Here is a 17,420-nt window from a genome sequence, read left to right as displayed (position 1 = left end):
CTCATGTTGCTTTGTGCAGTTGGGAAAATGTAAATCATTACTTCAGGACACAATTTATTTTATCAATGAGAAAATGTTTCCTTTTCTTCTATCCAATATCTAAATATTCCAATGACAAAACTGCAAAAATATAAAACAGCAGTGTTTCTTGAGGGAAGACCAATAAAACCCATGATCAAACAGCCCTCTACTCAGTGATGAGGCTATACAGAAAGCGAGAGAACAGGTTTCTGGAGGACAAAGTCTCCGTCATAACATCCAAGATTCTACCACCAAGTTTTGCTGCCTTTGACTTAGCAGGCCAAACTGCTGCATCAAACCACACCTCCACTTTCTCCATCAGCTTAATGGGTAAATGTCACATGATGAACTGTGCACAAGAAACAATTTTACAGACAATTATGTCCCAACCAGTGGGTAAGAAACATTCACCCCTTTAATAAATTAAGGCTAGAGCTTTCAAGCAGATATCACAGCACTACAGTTTACTGGAAAAGCTGATAAGACCGACTTAATTTGACTAATTCAGAAGACAGTTTTCCAAATCTAGATAAGATTCACTGGGTAGCACTTTATACATAAAGGGGATAAAAGAGCTAGATTGGGTGATGTGGTAACATACGTTTAAGGAAACCAGGAATGTTATTTTGATCAAATTAATAGAAAGAAAAAAAAAAACTGCTCTTCACTGATCACACAAAATGGTCAATTCATGGAGGGGACATGCAGGTAGGTGAGTGACAGATAACAGCCTATTCAGTTGTGGAAAAAATATTAGACCAGCCTTGTTTTCTTCAATTTCTTGTTCATTTTAATGTACATCTAAAGGTACATTTGTTTGGACAAATATAATAACAAAAAAAAAAATCTCATGAAAGTTTAATTTAAGAGCTGATATCTAGCCATTTTCCATGGTTTTCTTGATAATAACCAAAATCACTTGAGTTCTTCTTACATCAATAGCTATGGCATTGTACTACCAAAAACAGTGCTTTTAGGTATTTCATGTTTTCTTTTCTGTCTATTTTAGTCACATGATACACACAGGAGTAATTACATGATTGCATAACCATTGTTTTTGATGACTCTTGATGGTCTCATTTTTTTTTCCACGACTGTACATGTCAATGGACAAAACATTTAATATTATTCTGTTTACATTATAAATAATATAATTTAGATTGCTTTTTTTTGTCCTTCTACATGGATGCTGGTTGGAAATTTGCTTGAAGGCAATTCATTCACAAAAGTGAATGTGACACAGAACAGGTCTGAGCCAACAGCCACAAGAAACTGAGGAGGTTGGGTCTAAAGAAAGGCTACCTCTGTCACAGGGATGTATTCAGGTTATGAGAAGTACAAGACAGACCACAAACGTACTAAAGAGTTCTTCAAAAGTATTGTGCTTGGACTTAATATTTTTGATGATATTTTCTGATTTATATTTTATTTATTTTGTTCACAAGTGCAGTTCAAACATGTTTTTCCATTTACACTTTGTAATTTACTTCAATATGTTTGTTCTGACTATTTTGGCTTGATTTGCTTAATTGAAAATTTAGCTAAAATTGCCCTTGTCGAATATTAGTCAAAATAACTATTCATTGAATTTACAAAAAATGTGTTGTAATGCATAACTGGAGGTGGCTGATATGACAGGACAAGTAAATCTTAACTTTTTTCAGTGTAATGGACATTTCACGGTTTTAATTGATGGTTTCGGTCTCCATGCACTGAAGACAGAAACTGATGCCAAAATAGTCTTTACTAAAACTGTATATGATTGGAGAAATGCACTCACATTACACACAAAAACAGGTTGCATTTTGAATTTTTGTTGAGCCAGAAGAGTCTACACACACACACGACTTAGTTGAATGTGGACATGGAATATATTGGGATATGAGGGTTAGGGTTAGTGTCGCATAGTCCTACAACAAGGAGAAAGTTACTACAGTATAAATAGTATACTTATAAATAGTAGGCTATATAAGCTCTTAAGTTGATTAGGACATCCTTTGCCAGCCTTCCTGTCTGCAATTAACTGGCTTTTGTGAATCTTTCCCAGCAGTTTGTCATAATCTAGCCTATACTCTTAGAAAAACTAACCTATATCCATGAACGAGAATCAAAAACAGATTTCTAAACAAGTCTGTTATCCAAACCTAATGTATAACACAATACAATATTTTTAATACAATATTATTTAAATATGTTTGAGCAGACCACAGCTCTTTTCAGTTCTTTCTAGTAAGGAACTTGATTTTGTAGCAAACAGCATTGAGTAAGTGTCAGCAATGAAACACTGTTGTGTTACATCACTTCCTGCGCATTTCAATCACTACAGGATGAAAAAAAGTTTTCGCATGCGGGTGCATATGTGTGTGGCAGGTGAGAGTAATTGAGTGTAATTTCACATCCCCTGCAGCAACCTACTATGAAAGCAACTGATTTCCTGTCAGCTCTGGCAGACGCACACTAAATAAGACGGTGAATGCTACAATACAGAAGAAATGTAGCTGGATGAGTACTTGCAGGTTGATGTTTGTGTGTATTCAGGGCCATCATCAGATCAAAGTTAAAGGCTACAAACACAAGAAAACCTTTTCCATCCTCATTCTTGTTTTTCACCTGGCATGTTGTAGTTAGCTTCCCCAAACACATACAGTTTGACACTGAGTCCCAGCTGTCACTGCAGAGGGAATTAGGTGAACGGTCAGTATGCCGCTTTAGACACCAAATCGCATCAAAGGATGAGGTATTTATCCCACCCCTCCCCCCACCACAACATACACGCACGTGGTGAAGAGTCGCACAGGGGTTAAGACCTTATCAATATGGAGGTGGTCCTCAGGTGGGTAATGGTGCCATTGAAATATGCAGGATCCTCAAACCAATGTGAGAATCCAACAGAAACAGCACTTAACCAAATCTGATCGAAAATCATTCTAGCCCTATGTGTTCTGGAACAAAGCAATATATCAAAACAAGTAGATTCAATGGAAGGGGACAAACTTCAGCTGGTATCACAGAAGCCTTTACAATTTGTGGATCCTTATTCATTTTTTTCAAAAGTACCTGTAGCAGTAAATTTGTGTTGTCACCGTTTGGTTTGTTGTCAGTGGTTTGAATGACGTTTCAGTGCAGCGCCACACAAGTGACTTCAGCTAGCATTTATGAACAACACCTGTATCGGTGTTTAATATTTGTGCACATTCTCTGATGTCACAAACGGCACATGCATACAATCTGATCTGAGCATCAGTGTCCATTCCTCTTCCAGTGTGAGCTTGCATTCATTATCAGCAGCCTAGTCACCCTTCCAACTTCTACTCTGCAGTCTTTGCCTGGGCAGAAACACCTGAACACATATTACACATTTTAATATTGTACAGGTATAAAAACCACAGGAAGTGCCATTTCCATCACTATTTGCCACTGATCCAGTCTTTCCACTTTGTGAATTAGGATTTATGCAATTTTAATGACATCCATTTGATTGATCATATTTAAACTATTAGATTGTCCATTGAGATAATAATTAAATGCTATGCAAATTAAAAAAAACTTTCAAGAGCATGAAAGCCCCATAAATAACTCACTCAGAGACAGAAATAGAAGGAGAAAGTAACACAGATGAGGAGTGACTTCACTACTGTGGCTTTACAAGACCACATTGATCTTTATCATGTTTTCGGAGGGGACTGCTTTTCAAGCTCAGGCCTCTAACAAAACAATCACAGATGAGTAAGAAGGTCGATGACAAGTCAAAAACATAACATGCCCGCACTTGAAAACCCTCAGCCTTCAGTCCACACCAGGGTTTCTCAACCCTTTTTGAACCAAGCCCCACTAACACCATCATTAGTCTACCCCCCCCCCCCCCCCCAATGTCCGAAAAAAATTGTGGGATGGGGGGTGGGGGTGTACTTCTAGTAGTATCACGACGGTCCTGTATGCGGAAGATTTGATGGGTTATATAGCTCTATAGATAAAGCTGTGACCTTATCATTGGTTACCTGCTGCTGCCTCTGAAAAACAAATTTGCAACGGTGGGGGGGGGGGGGGGGGGGGGGGGGGGTGCCTCCCTCCCGTGGTTGAGAACCACTGGTCCATGCCAAAGTTTTTGGACGGATCGACAGACAACGAACTGATGACAATACCCTGCGGCAAGGGCCAAGGGTAAAAAGCTCTTGCTGCTACCTCACCATCAAGAGTTGGTTAACGTAGCTCTTTTCCAGAACTGATACCAAGTGCATCATTAAATGGATTGCTTGAAGCTGAGTAATCTAAGTACATATTAGTCATTCATGCTGATGTCATGAAATGAAACACTTCGTCCTTCACATATCATTACAGTCACAGCTCATACTTTAGAAACATAAATGCTAAAATCTAAGGGGAAATAGCCATGTCATTGACAGGTGTACTCAGGAAAAGACGATTATATTGCCAGAAAGGGTATGTAAATGTTGTTGTAGGTTTCTACCAACAGACACCAGTGTAAAGCACTGGAAGGGTGGATGTAACATGCAAACTAAAGGCTCAGTGTATAAAAAGGATCTTACTTGGATGACAGGAAAACAAATGCAACTTACTGACGCGACTGATTATTCCTTGGCAATAAAAATAAAAGGCCTGTGGACAACTGAGAGGATAATGTGAAGAGATCCGGCATCAGGACTTTGACCTTTGAGAGTTTTAATATACAGTTACAACATGTGAAAATAAAAAGGGTGTGGTTCGATGACTGCTTCACATAAACCCGCTGCATGTCAAACTTCAAAATGAACTGTTGTAAAACATCAACCCCACCTGAAACGAGAGGCCTTCACTGAGCAGCCATGGCACACACACTTTTAGCTGACCTAATAGATGAACTGGCAATCACCAGCTAGGCTCAGGAATTCACACTGACTGCGCAGCTCTGTCAAACCACAATTATCAAGGCCGTACGTTCAGCCAAGCCGAAACCACAGAATATCACTGCCAAGTCAGTGCAACTGAATGGCCTCCCTGGCAGTCAGCAGTATTACAGTCCTCCTCTGTAGTGCATTAGAGATGGGCCTCAATTTTAGCACAAACCCAAACAGGAAGTCTAAGTGAAAATAGTCTTTAGTGCTCAGCCACATCAATCAAGTTCTTCTCACATTAAAAGCACAGGAATCTACCAAAACTTTAAACATATGACGCAAACACCAGAAAAGTAATCACAGGAGGAAGACAGTGATTCCCAACCAATGAAATCATGATTTTGTGCAGTTTTCAGGATTGCTCGTGAAGAAGATGCATTTTAAGATGAGGAAAAGAAAACAACCAAACTGAATTCAAAACTGATGTCATGCTCATATTTATAGTAACCAGTCAGTTGTCTGTTAACTTTTAACACCACATGTTGCAAACCTAAGTTCAGTAAAACCAATCATCTAACAAGCAGAGAAGTTGTATTGTGTCATATAGCAAGTGAAGAGAAAAAACCAAGGAGGAAACTAATGACAGGATTATATATCACTTTTACATAATTGTTAGTGTCAATACATTTAGTTTATACTGCAAGTGAACATTAAATTAGCTGTTTAGTTAAAAAAAAAAACTGTACTTGAGAATAGGACTGTATTGTGGAAGTACAGACAAAAAATGTCGAGAACCACTGCAAAATTCATGACTCATGCCAATGCGTTTATCGGGCAACCATGTGTTAGGATGCAAACAAAAAGCCAAGCCCAACATCAGGTGACGCAATTGTTAAGTTCCCAAGTCTGACACAAGGTGTGGTGCATTCACTGAAGTCACGTGCAAAAGCGCTGAGACTTTCAAGTGTCTTTAGCTGTCATCCAGAAAGGGTACATGCATAAAATTTGTCTCTAGCCCATGTTCAATGGTGGCTATCTTGTGAAAAATGTATGTGATACACCAACTATGATCTAAGCTAAGGATCCTTTTAACAAAACATGAACATGCTATATTAAAGGGGAAATGTGCCAAGTTTATGTGTGCCATCTAATTTCATACATTGGCATAGCTGACCAAACACCTCCAAAAAAGTCAGTGTATGCAGTGTTAGTCTATGGTAAAGGAAGGAAGAGAGATGAGCCAACAGTGGCTCAATGTAGTCCTGTCTGTGCTGTCGACAGTTTGGCAGCTAAACTGTCTGTAGCCTCCAGGCTTTACTACAGGAAATCTCTGCCATGTCAACAACACCATGTTTCCTTTGAGACAGACAGACAGACAGACAAGCAGGCAGGCACACAGGGACAAACAAAACCAACCAAAAGAAAGAAACAAACTGCACAAGAAGCGTAGTAGACACAGCCGAACTAGACACCTGAAGTAGTAACTGATCTCCCTCTTCCTTTGGTGAACACGTGCACACCCACCCACCTCCCATTACCACCAGGATCTAAGCCGCTATAATTTATACCTTTGTTCCCAAATGGAGGACAGCGTGCAGGAGCTGGCTAGCTGTGTGTGTAATTACGCTCAAGTGAGGGGATGCAGGGCCGTGTGTTTGGGGCTGGGATTTGAGGCCCGGAAGGAAGAGAGAAAGGGGGGGGGGATCAAGAGAGCGAGAGAAGAAAGAGAGAGGCAGTGAAGCTAGAGAAAATCTGGTTATTTTACGCACGGCTGCTTCGTTAATGGACAGTGTGTGTGCGGAGTGCATGCCGGGGTGTGTGTGTGTATGTTTGGGGGAGGGGGTGGAGTGGATGGGTCAGCAGGAAAGGGCTGTGTTTATCCAATCTGTTCCCTGCCTTTACCATGTGGTAGGAAAAACCACTGGCCAGCTCTCAGTCTGATCCCAGAGGACACAGGACGAGAGACACACACAGGAGAGGAAGAGAGAGAGAGAAGTAGGCCACAGGAGGTGGCCAAGAAACCAGAGAGTGTGTCTGTGTGCATGGATGTGCTCACTGAGCTAAAGAACCTGTTATAGAGCCCCTGAAACTGGCTCCGAGTAGTCTCTGGAAATTCAACTTACAGTCAAAGGTGAAAGGTGTAGGTATGCATGTTGACAAGTAAGAAAGTGCAGAGGAAACAGTATGTTCACAGTAATAATTATTGCCTGACATTTCTGTGATGATGTGTATTTGTAAATGAAGTCTCCTCAACTGATGACCATCCTTTTTCCAATGTGCACCATTGTCTTGTAAAATAGAAACTAACTGATGATTTATAAAGGCAAATATAATGAGTATAGTTTGGAGCAGGGAAAAGCCAACAACCTATTCATCAGCCACTATGATCTTCTGCCCTTCAAAGATTTTGACAATGAAATGACAACATGCATCAACTGCCTTTCACAACTGAACATCCAAGTCAAAGAAATTACTAAATCTGGATCACTGAACATTAAACAGAGTAATTGATCAATAAATGTGGAACTTCAAAAGCATGACCAAGTAGGAGTGACTTATCTTTTGAGCGACATTTTCCAGTTTTGAACCCAAATATAAGTTGTCGGTCACTATTGGTATCTGCTTTTCTCAACACCAATGATTTGTAAAATGCTACATTGGTATGAATTGATCTGTAATGTGCATGTTAAATGTTGCCCATTCAAGTCTTCACTAGCTTGATTTAACATCAAAACAAACACTATGCAAGTTTCTATTTTGGCACACCAGAACTAAAGTCTTAAAGCAAAGGCTAAATGGAAATTTGTGTCAACAATATTTGGTTTTAAAAGTAAAATGGAGTGTCAAATCAGTTATGACACTTTGATGAAGAGATAAACTGCCTGTTTTAAGGAGAATAATGGGACACAAGGCTCAAACTGTTTGCATTAAGTTGTATATATTGCTATTGATGTTGCACACTTCATGAACAACCGCCCCTACACATTTATAAACTCTAAATTGCAGGTAAGCTTTAAACAAACTGACCCATGAGATCTGAAATGCAACTATCCAATCATCACATACTACTTAAGAAGTGGATGTTTCTCCCAACAACTGCATTACAGGGGTACATGTGACTGCATTGCTGTGAAATGCTTCTTATGTGTTGCAATAAGCTGACTGGTCTGCTCATTTATCTACATAAGATAGTGCACAGTGTATTCCAAATCAACTGCATATATGTCCCCACAATGCAGATACAGTTTAATATAATGAGTTGATGCTAATGATCAAAAATATGCGAAGCATACTGCTCATATTTCGTTAATAGGCAAAAGAATTAAAGGAATGATTTTAATCCTGTAAAGTATTTCTTAAATTTACAGCATGAGCCAGAAGGACATCTCCAGCTCTGTGCAGGGCTACAGTTTAGATTAGTTCCAGTATCATCAGTTTGTTTGCCGTAACTTGACAATTTAATTCTTTCAAAATTATATCTTAAAAAATCTGCTTACATTTTCTACTCTTGTCATGATTACTTAACATTTTGGCTGTGGTCTGAAAACTGATTCACCTTCTGTATACTGAATCTTAATGTGTACTCCATCTTCTCTCAAACAGGAGGTCAAGTACAGTGTGACTATGCTGAATATACACTTGCTGCTGTAGTGGACAACTCACACTCCACTCACGCTAAGGGGAGGTCATGAGGCTTGGTCTGATGATGTGTAGTGACCCCTTCAGGATGACAGCCAATGAGAGCTGCAACAATAACTCCATTAATATTCTCATGACAATAGGTCTGAGTAACATTTTAAGGGGGAAAAAAGGCAAAATTCTCAGCCTCTAAAACTTGATGGACATACAAATCAAATATAACATTTGCAGATGCCATCTTAGGCTGTGGGAAAACCCTGACCAATATTTTCACAACCTTGAAGACCAAACAACTAATCACTTAATAGAAAAAATAAATAAATCTGAAAATTAATAGGTGATGAAAAGATTCATTAGTTGCGGCTCTACAACCCATGAAGTTTAACCCTTGTCCACGACTCTTTAGAACTGACTTGAGTATTATTACCAAACAGTGACAACTTCTATTCAAAACTTAACTTCTATTCAAAACTTATCTTAAAACTCTTGTCACCCCACAACTACACAGTTTGCCAACAAGAGGCCATGTAAGAGCTATGTGAACTAGGCTATACGTAAACGATTGTGTCCCTCTGGAGTTTTAATTCATTTCTATCCTCCAACATCAATTCTCCAAATTGGTTCACAGAGTGACACCCTGAAACTCAGTGCGCATTATGGATGGGGTTCTAAACAAAAATGAAAATCAGAAATCAAACAGTTGCAGGTGAGGGGGAAATTGTTGCTCAGTGATGCAAATGAGGTATCAGAGAGGCACACTGCCACCGCTACAGACATTGGGGAAAACCCTGCAATTCTTGTCAAACTTTCAAAGGGGTAGGCTTTTCAAAAAAATGACAGGATTTGTCACTAACTGGGAGACACTTCAGCATGTTCATAAAAACCACCAGTGGTTTTTGCTTGTGAGTGATTTGTCAGCCCCGACAGGGAAAACAGATGAGGTTTTGGAAACATCTCATGCTGTACTTTCCTGATTCTCTCCAGACTTTCATATTTACCAAAAAATGATTAAAATATAGGTTTCCAAAGAACAGCTTTCATAATAAATTTCCCATAATACTGAACAGACAGAATGCTCTTTTTAAACAGTGAAGTGCTCAGGCAGTAGAGACCAGGCTCTCCAATGTACCACCCCCACACCTCCATAATCAATCACTGCTATTGACATGCCCTTTTAGACCAATGGGACAGGCAGGTCTGGACCTTGTCCCCAGAGATTGGTTGGTTCCCCCTCCCTGCCCCGCCTGCCTGCCTGCTAACCACCAATTAACTTCCAGAGTTCTTCCCATAAAGCTGTGGGGTAACTTCTCCTATGGATGCACACATGCAAGACCCCTTTCTCTAGACTCCATTTACACTGGAGGATCTGAAGTGGCTCTGTTGTGGGTTTAAACGCAGCTGATGATCAATAACATTTTTTATCTGATTATTATTTTCAGAATATGAGTATTATGAAAAAATTACCACTGTTATCTTAAGACAACAGAGAATGACGGTACTGTTGGAGGAGGTGCAACTGATTCATACAACTAAAATCACAGTACTATGTTGCTTAACTATGACTACTCATCCACTCTTCCCTTGCATGTGGTTAACATTATTCCATTTTACCCCGCTCCCCTCTCTGACCTTGCATCCATCTGCATCTTCCCAACTGCATGTTGACGCCATGAGCAAGCAGCACTTAACCTTTCATCAGCCATCTGATTCACTCGAGGAGAGAAATGGTGGTTGAAAAGAGGAGGAGAAGTGGAAGGATGCATGAATGCCACAACAGTGCCATTAAACCACAGTGTGCACTATAAAACTGATGAGATCTTCCAGCACTGGCGCCACTTTTCAACGCTGGAAGTCATCAGCAGCTGAAGACACAAACTATGACATATTTTCAGTGGAGACTCCTGCGTTTGTTGTCTTTGCTTATTTCTTATTGGCTTCCCAGCATTATGGTTAAGGCTATGAGCTGAAGGATGAAGAGGAAAAACAGGATGTGACACACATCAACACTGGGAGAGGTCAAGAATAGATTAAAAGGCGCACACACATATGGGTCAGAGATGTACTTGACAGGCCGTCTCCTTGCGCATGCTGAAAACACATACAGCCCACACACAAACACTTGAGAGCTGCATTATCGCCAGCTTCTCTTCTAGGCACAGCTCTGGGTCCAGAAGGCCGTCACTGCAGGAGGAGGATGGGGGGATGGGGTAGGCAAGTGTGGAGGAGAAGGAGGGTGGAGGAGGGAGCGCCAGGTGAGAGAGAAAGCGAGAGAGACAGAGAGAGAAAGAGAGAGAAGGAGAGAGAGAGAGAGACAGTGATGACACTCAGTTTTGAATGTCACCACGGTGCTAAAGACCCCCGCTAACCTTTTGGCTGGAAATGAGAGGACTGGAGGGAGGAGGAGGGGAGGGAACAGACAGGCAGGCAAAGATGGAGAGACACACAGAGAGATGGAAAGGGTGAGAATGAAGAGGAGGGAGCTCAAACATGGGCAGAGGAGGGAGTTGATGAGTGGGTGGGTGAGGGGGTGGAGGTGGAGCGATGGGTGGCAAGATGAAAGAGATGGGAGACAAACAACAGCACCACTTCTCATCTCAGCTAACAGGGCTGCTATCCACGACACATGATGATAGGAGACAAAATGGCCACCCTAATAAACACCAGTACTCTGTGTCAGATACCCAACACCCAGCTTTTAACACTCAACTGTCCAACAGTATAGCTGCAGCACCTGGTGGGACCTATCATCCAGAAAGAGAAGCAGCAGAGTCTGGTCAGTCAGTCTCATCCACCAAAATACAACTTCCTACCTAAAGAAAATTCTTTACTTGAAAATCACATTTCTGACCTGAAAAATGACCAGATGGTGGTTCAGGATCACCTACAGTAACCACAGTGCACAGTATATAAATCAAAAAGTTCTATTATCAATATCAAAAGCCATAACTGAGACATCTCCAAACAGGCATTAGATAAACAAAACACGGCCGCCAATAATGCACTAATAACACAACTCATCATCATATCTTACATAATTAAATTTAAGAATAAAGACTGAACTAGAACAGGCAACAGGTTTAATACATCTAGTCAAGTAACTTAAATCCATGCTGGGTGTAAAAGCACATTAAAAAAGAACAACTGAGAAACTGCTATATGTGACCTTAATGGTGAAAATTAATGTGGGTTTGTAGGGGTGTACTAAATGTTTCGTGTTTGAGTAAAGCAAGGGGAAAACATGCTTTCATACAAACGTCTTCTCAGCCTCTGGGAAAAGGCAACATCTAATCTACAAGGTATGAGAAATATAACTCTTCAAAAGGATACATACATGCCAACAAGTTACACGTTGCTCCTATAGATTTGAAATACACTGTGCACTAAGGAGCTGATGGGAATTTTGGTTAATGTTTAGATACCAAACAACAGATTAAAAGATCTTCTTCTGACATAATGGAAAAAAATTACATGTATAAAAAAAATTAACCAGAAAGGGGTAGAGAAGGGAGAGTTAAATGACAGAAAACCACTGGCAAAATGTTGTTTGGGCATATAACACCTGAATTCCAACAGTGACCACTACTGATTTTCTCAGTCCATTTTGCACAATGTAATTTGTATTTCTCCCATCTTCACCTAGCCGATTTTTACAGTTTCTACTGTGAGCTCTGCTAACCAATGTGAAATTACCAGGAGTTGACTGAAAAGTTCAGTAGAACATGGCACAACATCAGCAAAATATTCAGTTGATCACAGTAATGATTCATGAGTGAAAATAAGACACAGCTTACTCAAACCATGAGATACGGTTTGAGTCTGTTGCCCTTGTGTTGTGTCATTAGAAGTAATAATGTGAATGTGCTGAGATTATATAGGCATACATTTACAGAACAACCATAAATGAATGGATGTTACACTACAAATGTAATTGCATCATTGTGTGAAATCCTAATTAACTGGCACATCTTATTCTTGTGCTTAAGCTTTTCGTGCAGTGTGTCACTTTGTGGCCCCAGTTAACCCAAAGCAGTTAAGTGATAGCTTTACAAACGGCAAATTCACTCGAATGTTGCGTAAATGGTGTAGTCTTATCAATAGCCAGTCAATTTGGATGATAAATTTTAGGTCATTCCGTTGAAATAATTATTGTATTACTGACTGAAACATGAAGACTGTTAAATTTTAGGGCTCTCTATTGGTTATGACAGTGGATATTCTCCTCCCCTCTCGTGAAAGTCAAGAGTTTTCAGGGTTGTTTTTTTTTTTTTTTTTTTTTTTTTACCTCCATGCCTGCCAGCCAGACTTAAGGCAAGCAACTTCAAGGTCACCACAACTTGAAACTTCAGGAAAAACTAGAATGTAAAGTAAGGGGAAAAAACAGCCCTGCTCAGAAAACACAACAGCCATGAGTGTAGCTGCGTAAAACAAAAAAATTAGGTGTTAATTAAAGAGATGAGGGAGGATCAATTTGGATTACCAGTTTTAATCAGAGTGGAGAGGAGCTGCCTCAAACCACGGCAGCTTTGTGGCTGTAGGGGGAAGAATGCTTCAACTTAAACCACAAGAAAAGACAGAGAAAGACAAACGGGAGAGGGACCAAATAGTGCTGAACATCTGTTGTGTGCTGTGTGAGTGTGTGTCTGCATGTGTGTGTGGTCGGGGCCTCTTATCTCTCCCTCTGTGGCCCGCTAAACATGACTAGCTGCCATCTTGGCTCACAGACACAAGGTGGTGGGGGTAGCAGCTCCTGGCTCTATGGCAATCAGGAGGAAAAACGAAAACAGCACATTTTCATTGCATTGCCTCTTGCGCGGTGGATAAAACCACTCTCTGATAACGAAAAGCGACTAAATGAGAGTGTTTTCCCCGGGAGAAACAACCCGTATTTTCTCTTCGGGGCTTTTAAAGCTGCCAAAGTTGCGTGAGAGCGGCAGGGTAACCATTATGCAAGTTGACCGATTACAGAACACATAATGGAGAAAGAGGGCAGGATCGCACAACAGACACGCACAGTAAAGTTAAACTATCAGGATACAAAACACAACACAAACGCCTGAGATCTGTATTGGTGTATTGCCGGAACCAGGGAGCGATACAAGGGCTCACAGGCAGGTGTTTTGGGCTGCATTTCCCCGGTCCAAACCGAGTAACAAGTGTAGTTGTACTGGTTCCTAAACTTCGCTCCGCGGATACAATGTGACACCAAACAAAAGCTCCCAAAACAAAAGCCAAAACGCCGAAAAACATATGAAGAGAAGGGAAATCGGAGTGTTTTCCACATCAACTAAAAAAGTAAAGCGACAGAAGTTATTTTCCCTGCCTATGAGCGATGAACAGACTGATAACCGCCCGGAGCAGGTTAGAAGCTAGCTCGGGGGGGGCTAATAAGTGGTCTTCGTCCATACACAATGAGAATAGTTGGCTAACAGGCTAGCTGAACTTCTGTGTCCTCGCGCTGGGCTAACCTCCAGCGGCTAGCGCGGCTAATTAGCCTATCAGCGGTATTTCGCACGTCGTTCCGGACCGGGGAGCGACTCTCTCATCTCGAGTAATATTGGAGCGAATCAGTTTTTCGCCACTTCAGAGGTGCACACGAGGAAATGAGTGTGTTTTAGACATTTTAACTCAGGTTTGATAAAGTAAAGCGTAGTGAAACAACCTAAAAAAACACGGTTGTATGGAATGACCGCCTGGCCTCACAGCTCCCCCTCCTCTCCTGCACTGCTCTGTCCCTTCCGTCCAATAAAACTAGCGACTACTACGAACACTTTACACTCGTCCCCTTCAATAAAGCGCAATTACACCGAGAAAATACAATTGGTGTTTTTAAATTCACACAGAAAAGCTTATTTCGCCCTAAAGTAAGTGTTTTGGGGAATAACTGCCAAGTATTGTCCGTTGGGAATCTCCCTGTGAGAGCTCCGTTCATTCAGTCGGCCAGTGACTCACCTCTACGCTCGAGCCACCTCGTGTCTCCTAGAAGCTTCAACACAATTAGCTAACAGGGCTAACACTCACACTTTTAAATTAAATAAAGTGAAAATCTCATTTTACACACTTCAACAAGTTGTCCGAGAAATTGGCTCGAAAACACAGAGACTCTCCGGCTTGTGCTGGGAAATTTTCTTTCCACTTTTCAACTAAGTAATGGGACTGTTGTGCGTGTGTGTGTGTGTGTGTGTGTGTGTGTGAGCGATGCAGCGGGTGGCAAAGCTAAACTTGCTATTGTTAGCATGTCGGCATGGCAGCTACATGAACCTTCCAATGACTTTCTGATGAAATGAGAAAATAAAACAGAAGCTTCATAAACGAACAGTGCGACGGGCTACAAAACATTTCTAGTGAGTTTGCTCTGAATGTGGTGCGTATCTACCTGAGAACCCAACTCGCACGGCGGATTAAGGAGTCCGATTGGGGTGAAAAAAGTATGGAAAACTTGCTATTCAGAAAGAATATAAATAGATTTGGACCAGACTCAGTAATTTAAATGAGTACATCCCATTTGGACTAAATTCTGCTCGATAAAATATAAAAGCACCCATTCAAAAAGAGGCATTTGTTAGCTTACCCACAAGCTCGGTCACTTCGGGCTTTTATCAAATCAACTCCTCGTTAGTAGGGTTAGTATCTCCGCTTGCTTGAAAAAAAAATCCACCGTGGTCCTTTTCGTTTGAAATATAAATAAACAGAGGAAAAAAAGTTCAAGTTTTATATTTTACATGAAATGTTTCTCCGGCGTGCCTCGCAACTGCGACCTCGCCGACTAGTGTGCGTTGCTCTTCTCTCCTTTGTGTTAATTTCACTCAAATCGAGTTTAATCCGATCGATCCCTCGGCTGGTCGCGCTCCCGAGTCCTCCCCTCCAGACACTCGCTCACCTTCCTCGGCCAGGGGGGGCGCGCTCCCGAGGACCTCTCATACACATAAACAGGCGGCGTGCGCGGTCACTGACCCCGCCGTGCCCGTGTGACGCTCTCTGAGTTTTCATCCAGGGATGGGGGAAAATAAATGGGCGTCATTTGGGCTAAATGTTGACTAATCTTCGTAAAAAATAATCGTAATAAGGTGGAATAATTAACAGGGCAGATACCAGCTAGGCTATGTGCGTGGAAGCACAGCAGATTCATATAGGTCTAACCATGTTTTCCTTTTTCTTTTTGCTGTGTAAGATGGATTTTTAACATGTCTAAATATTAATGTTGCTCAGCAGTGCAGGAAGATGTGAGATATTTCACTTAAGGCCATAAATGATAAAACATTTCATATTACTCAATAGCTCTGATTATTATGATAAATATAATCATTATTTTTTCCAGTGTAACCCTTTATTAACCAGCTGACTAATCAAAAACACCTATTGATCTAAAATGTTAAATAAGTTTTAATCATTAATCTTGTCAATGCATTGAAATAATTCATGCAAAACGCAGTTTCTCGGCTTTTCAGTGGCATCAGACATGTCTCTTTGGACATTCAGAGGCTCCATAGTGAATGTGAAAACATTGTCATCATTCATCAATAAAACCTATGTATTTTTCTGAAAAAGTCAATTTTCTTCAGTTTTCTCTGTTTTGATACAATAACCTCTGAATGTATTAAGATTTTATGAATGTCTACATGGACAGCAAAATAAATATAGGAAAACACCTGCTTTACACAGAAAATGCAAAATACAGAGGACGATATTATAATAAATGGGGATAAATCCCTTTGGAAATATTAAATATAGGTGAAATATGCATTTGGAAGTTGCCACAGAGATACTCCTAGGTCTCAAAGGGGTAAAGGCTGCTCTTTATTCTTGAGTGAAAGCTGCAGAAGAAGCCGGAATGATTATTTGCCATTTTAAACTTTTTTCATTATAACAAAATGTCTACAGGTTGGACATTGAATGCAATTAAAATGATTGAATACTAGGCAAAACATGCAGGAGGAGTATTAAGTCAAATAAACCTGTCCACACTTTTTTGGAAATTACACTGTTGTCCATAAAGATTGAATGAAATATTTTTTACCTCTCCTCATGAAATGACTGACGTGATTCATTTTTAACAGATAAAGTGTAACTGGAACTCAGTATGTAATCAATGCACCTGGTCAAAGGTGATACTAATGTGTATAAATAGGAATAAAAAGAAGAATGTTAAATTATTCCACTTTGGGCACCAGTGTATATGTAAAATGTGTTAAATCTTATGTACTTCTATAAGATGAACTGGAAAGCAAATGACAAAAGTACTGGTTGGTTTTCTAGGTAGGTGATAAAGTGTTATTACACATATGCATGCTGCAGGTTTATGTACATGTTTATAATAGATGTATAAATCTAACACTATCAAGAATCTGAAAATGTGATATATTTTAAAGTGCAGATGTTTTGAAGTAGAACTGGTAGCTCAGGGACAAACATAATATCCACTCTCTTATGAACTCTTAGAATTTCACATTTTGATCCTTTACTGTAACTTAAAAATTATAGCCAACAACCACTTTTCACTTTTATTTATTAGTTTCACTACTTTTACTGGAAGTATTCTCTTGTCAACCAGTAGTATCAAAACACTGAAACATTTTCTGTTTTATTTGACAATGTAAACTAAATCATCCATAAACCCAAACAAATGTAACTATAAAATCCAATTGTCTTTGACGAAAAGGATCATGACAGAGTATAAACTGACATCATTCACATTTTATCATTCAACACTACCTTACTTGAGCATAAGTAGCAGTACTGCATTTTAAAAGTACACCCAAAGTCCTGTATTTAATTTCTTGAGTAAAAGTACATTGTTATTAGCATCAGAATTGAAAGTATCCAAAGTAAAACTGCAGACTGTCCTATGTCAGAATAATATATAGAACTGAATCGTAATATCATAAACTCATTCATCTTTAATTACCTCCGCCAAGGAGGTTATGTTTTTGC

General features: G+C 40.1%; 1 protein-coding gene across 1 annotated transcript in view; it reads right to left on the bottom strand.

The window, feature by feature from the left end:
- The window catches only part of chd7 (chromodomain helicase DNA binding protein 7), a 71,819-nt gene extending 56,458 nt beyond the window's left edge, over positions 1–15,361 (bottom strand). Inside the window, 1 exon segment of the mRNA XM_030160250.1 lies at positions 15,061–15,361. The gene's annotated coding sequence lies outside the window, so the exon portion shown is untranslated.
- Positions 15,362–17,420: the final 2,059 nt, after the last annotated feature.

The sequence above is a fragment of the Sphaeramia orbicularis genome, chromosome 17, assembly GCF_902148855.1.
Source record: "Sphaeramia orbicularis chromosome 17, fSphaOr1.1, whole genome shotgun sequence".
NCBI lineage: Eukaryota > Metazoa > Chordata > Actinopteri > Kurtiformes > Apogonidae > Sphaeramia > Sphaeramia orbicularis.
Note: the sequence above shows the minus strand (reverse complement) of the source record. Positions and strands in the feature narration are given on the sequence as shown.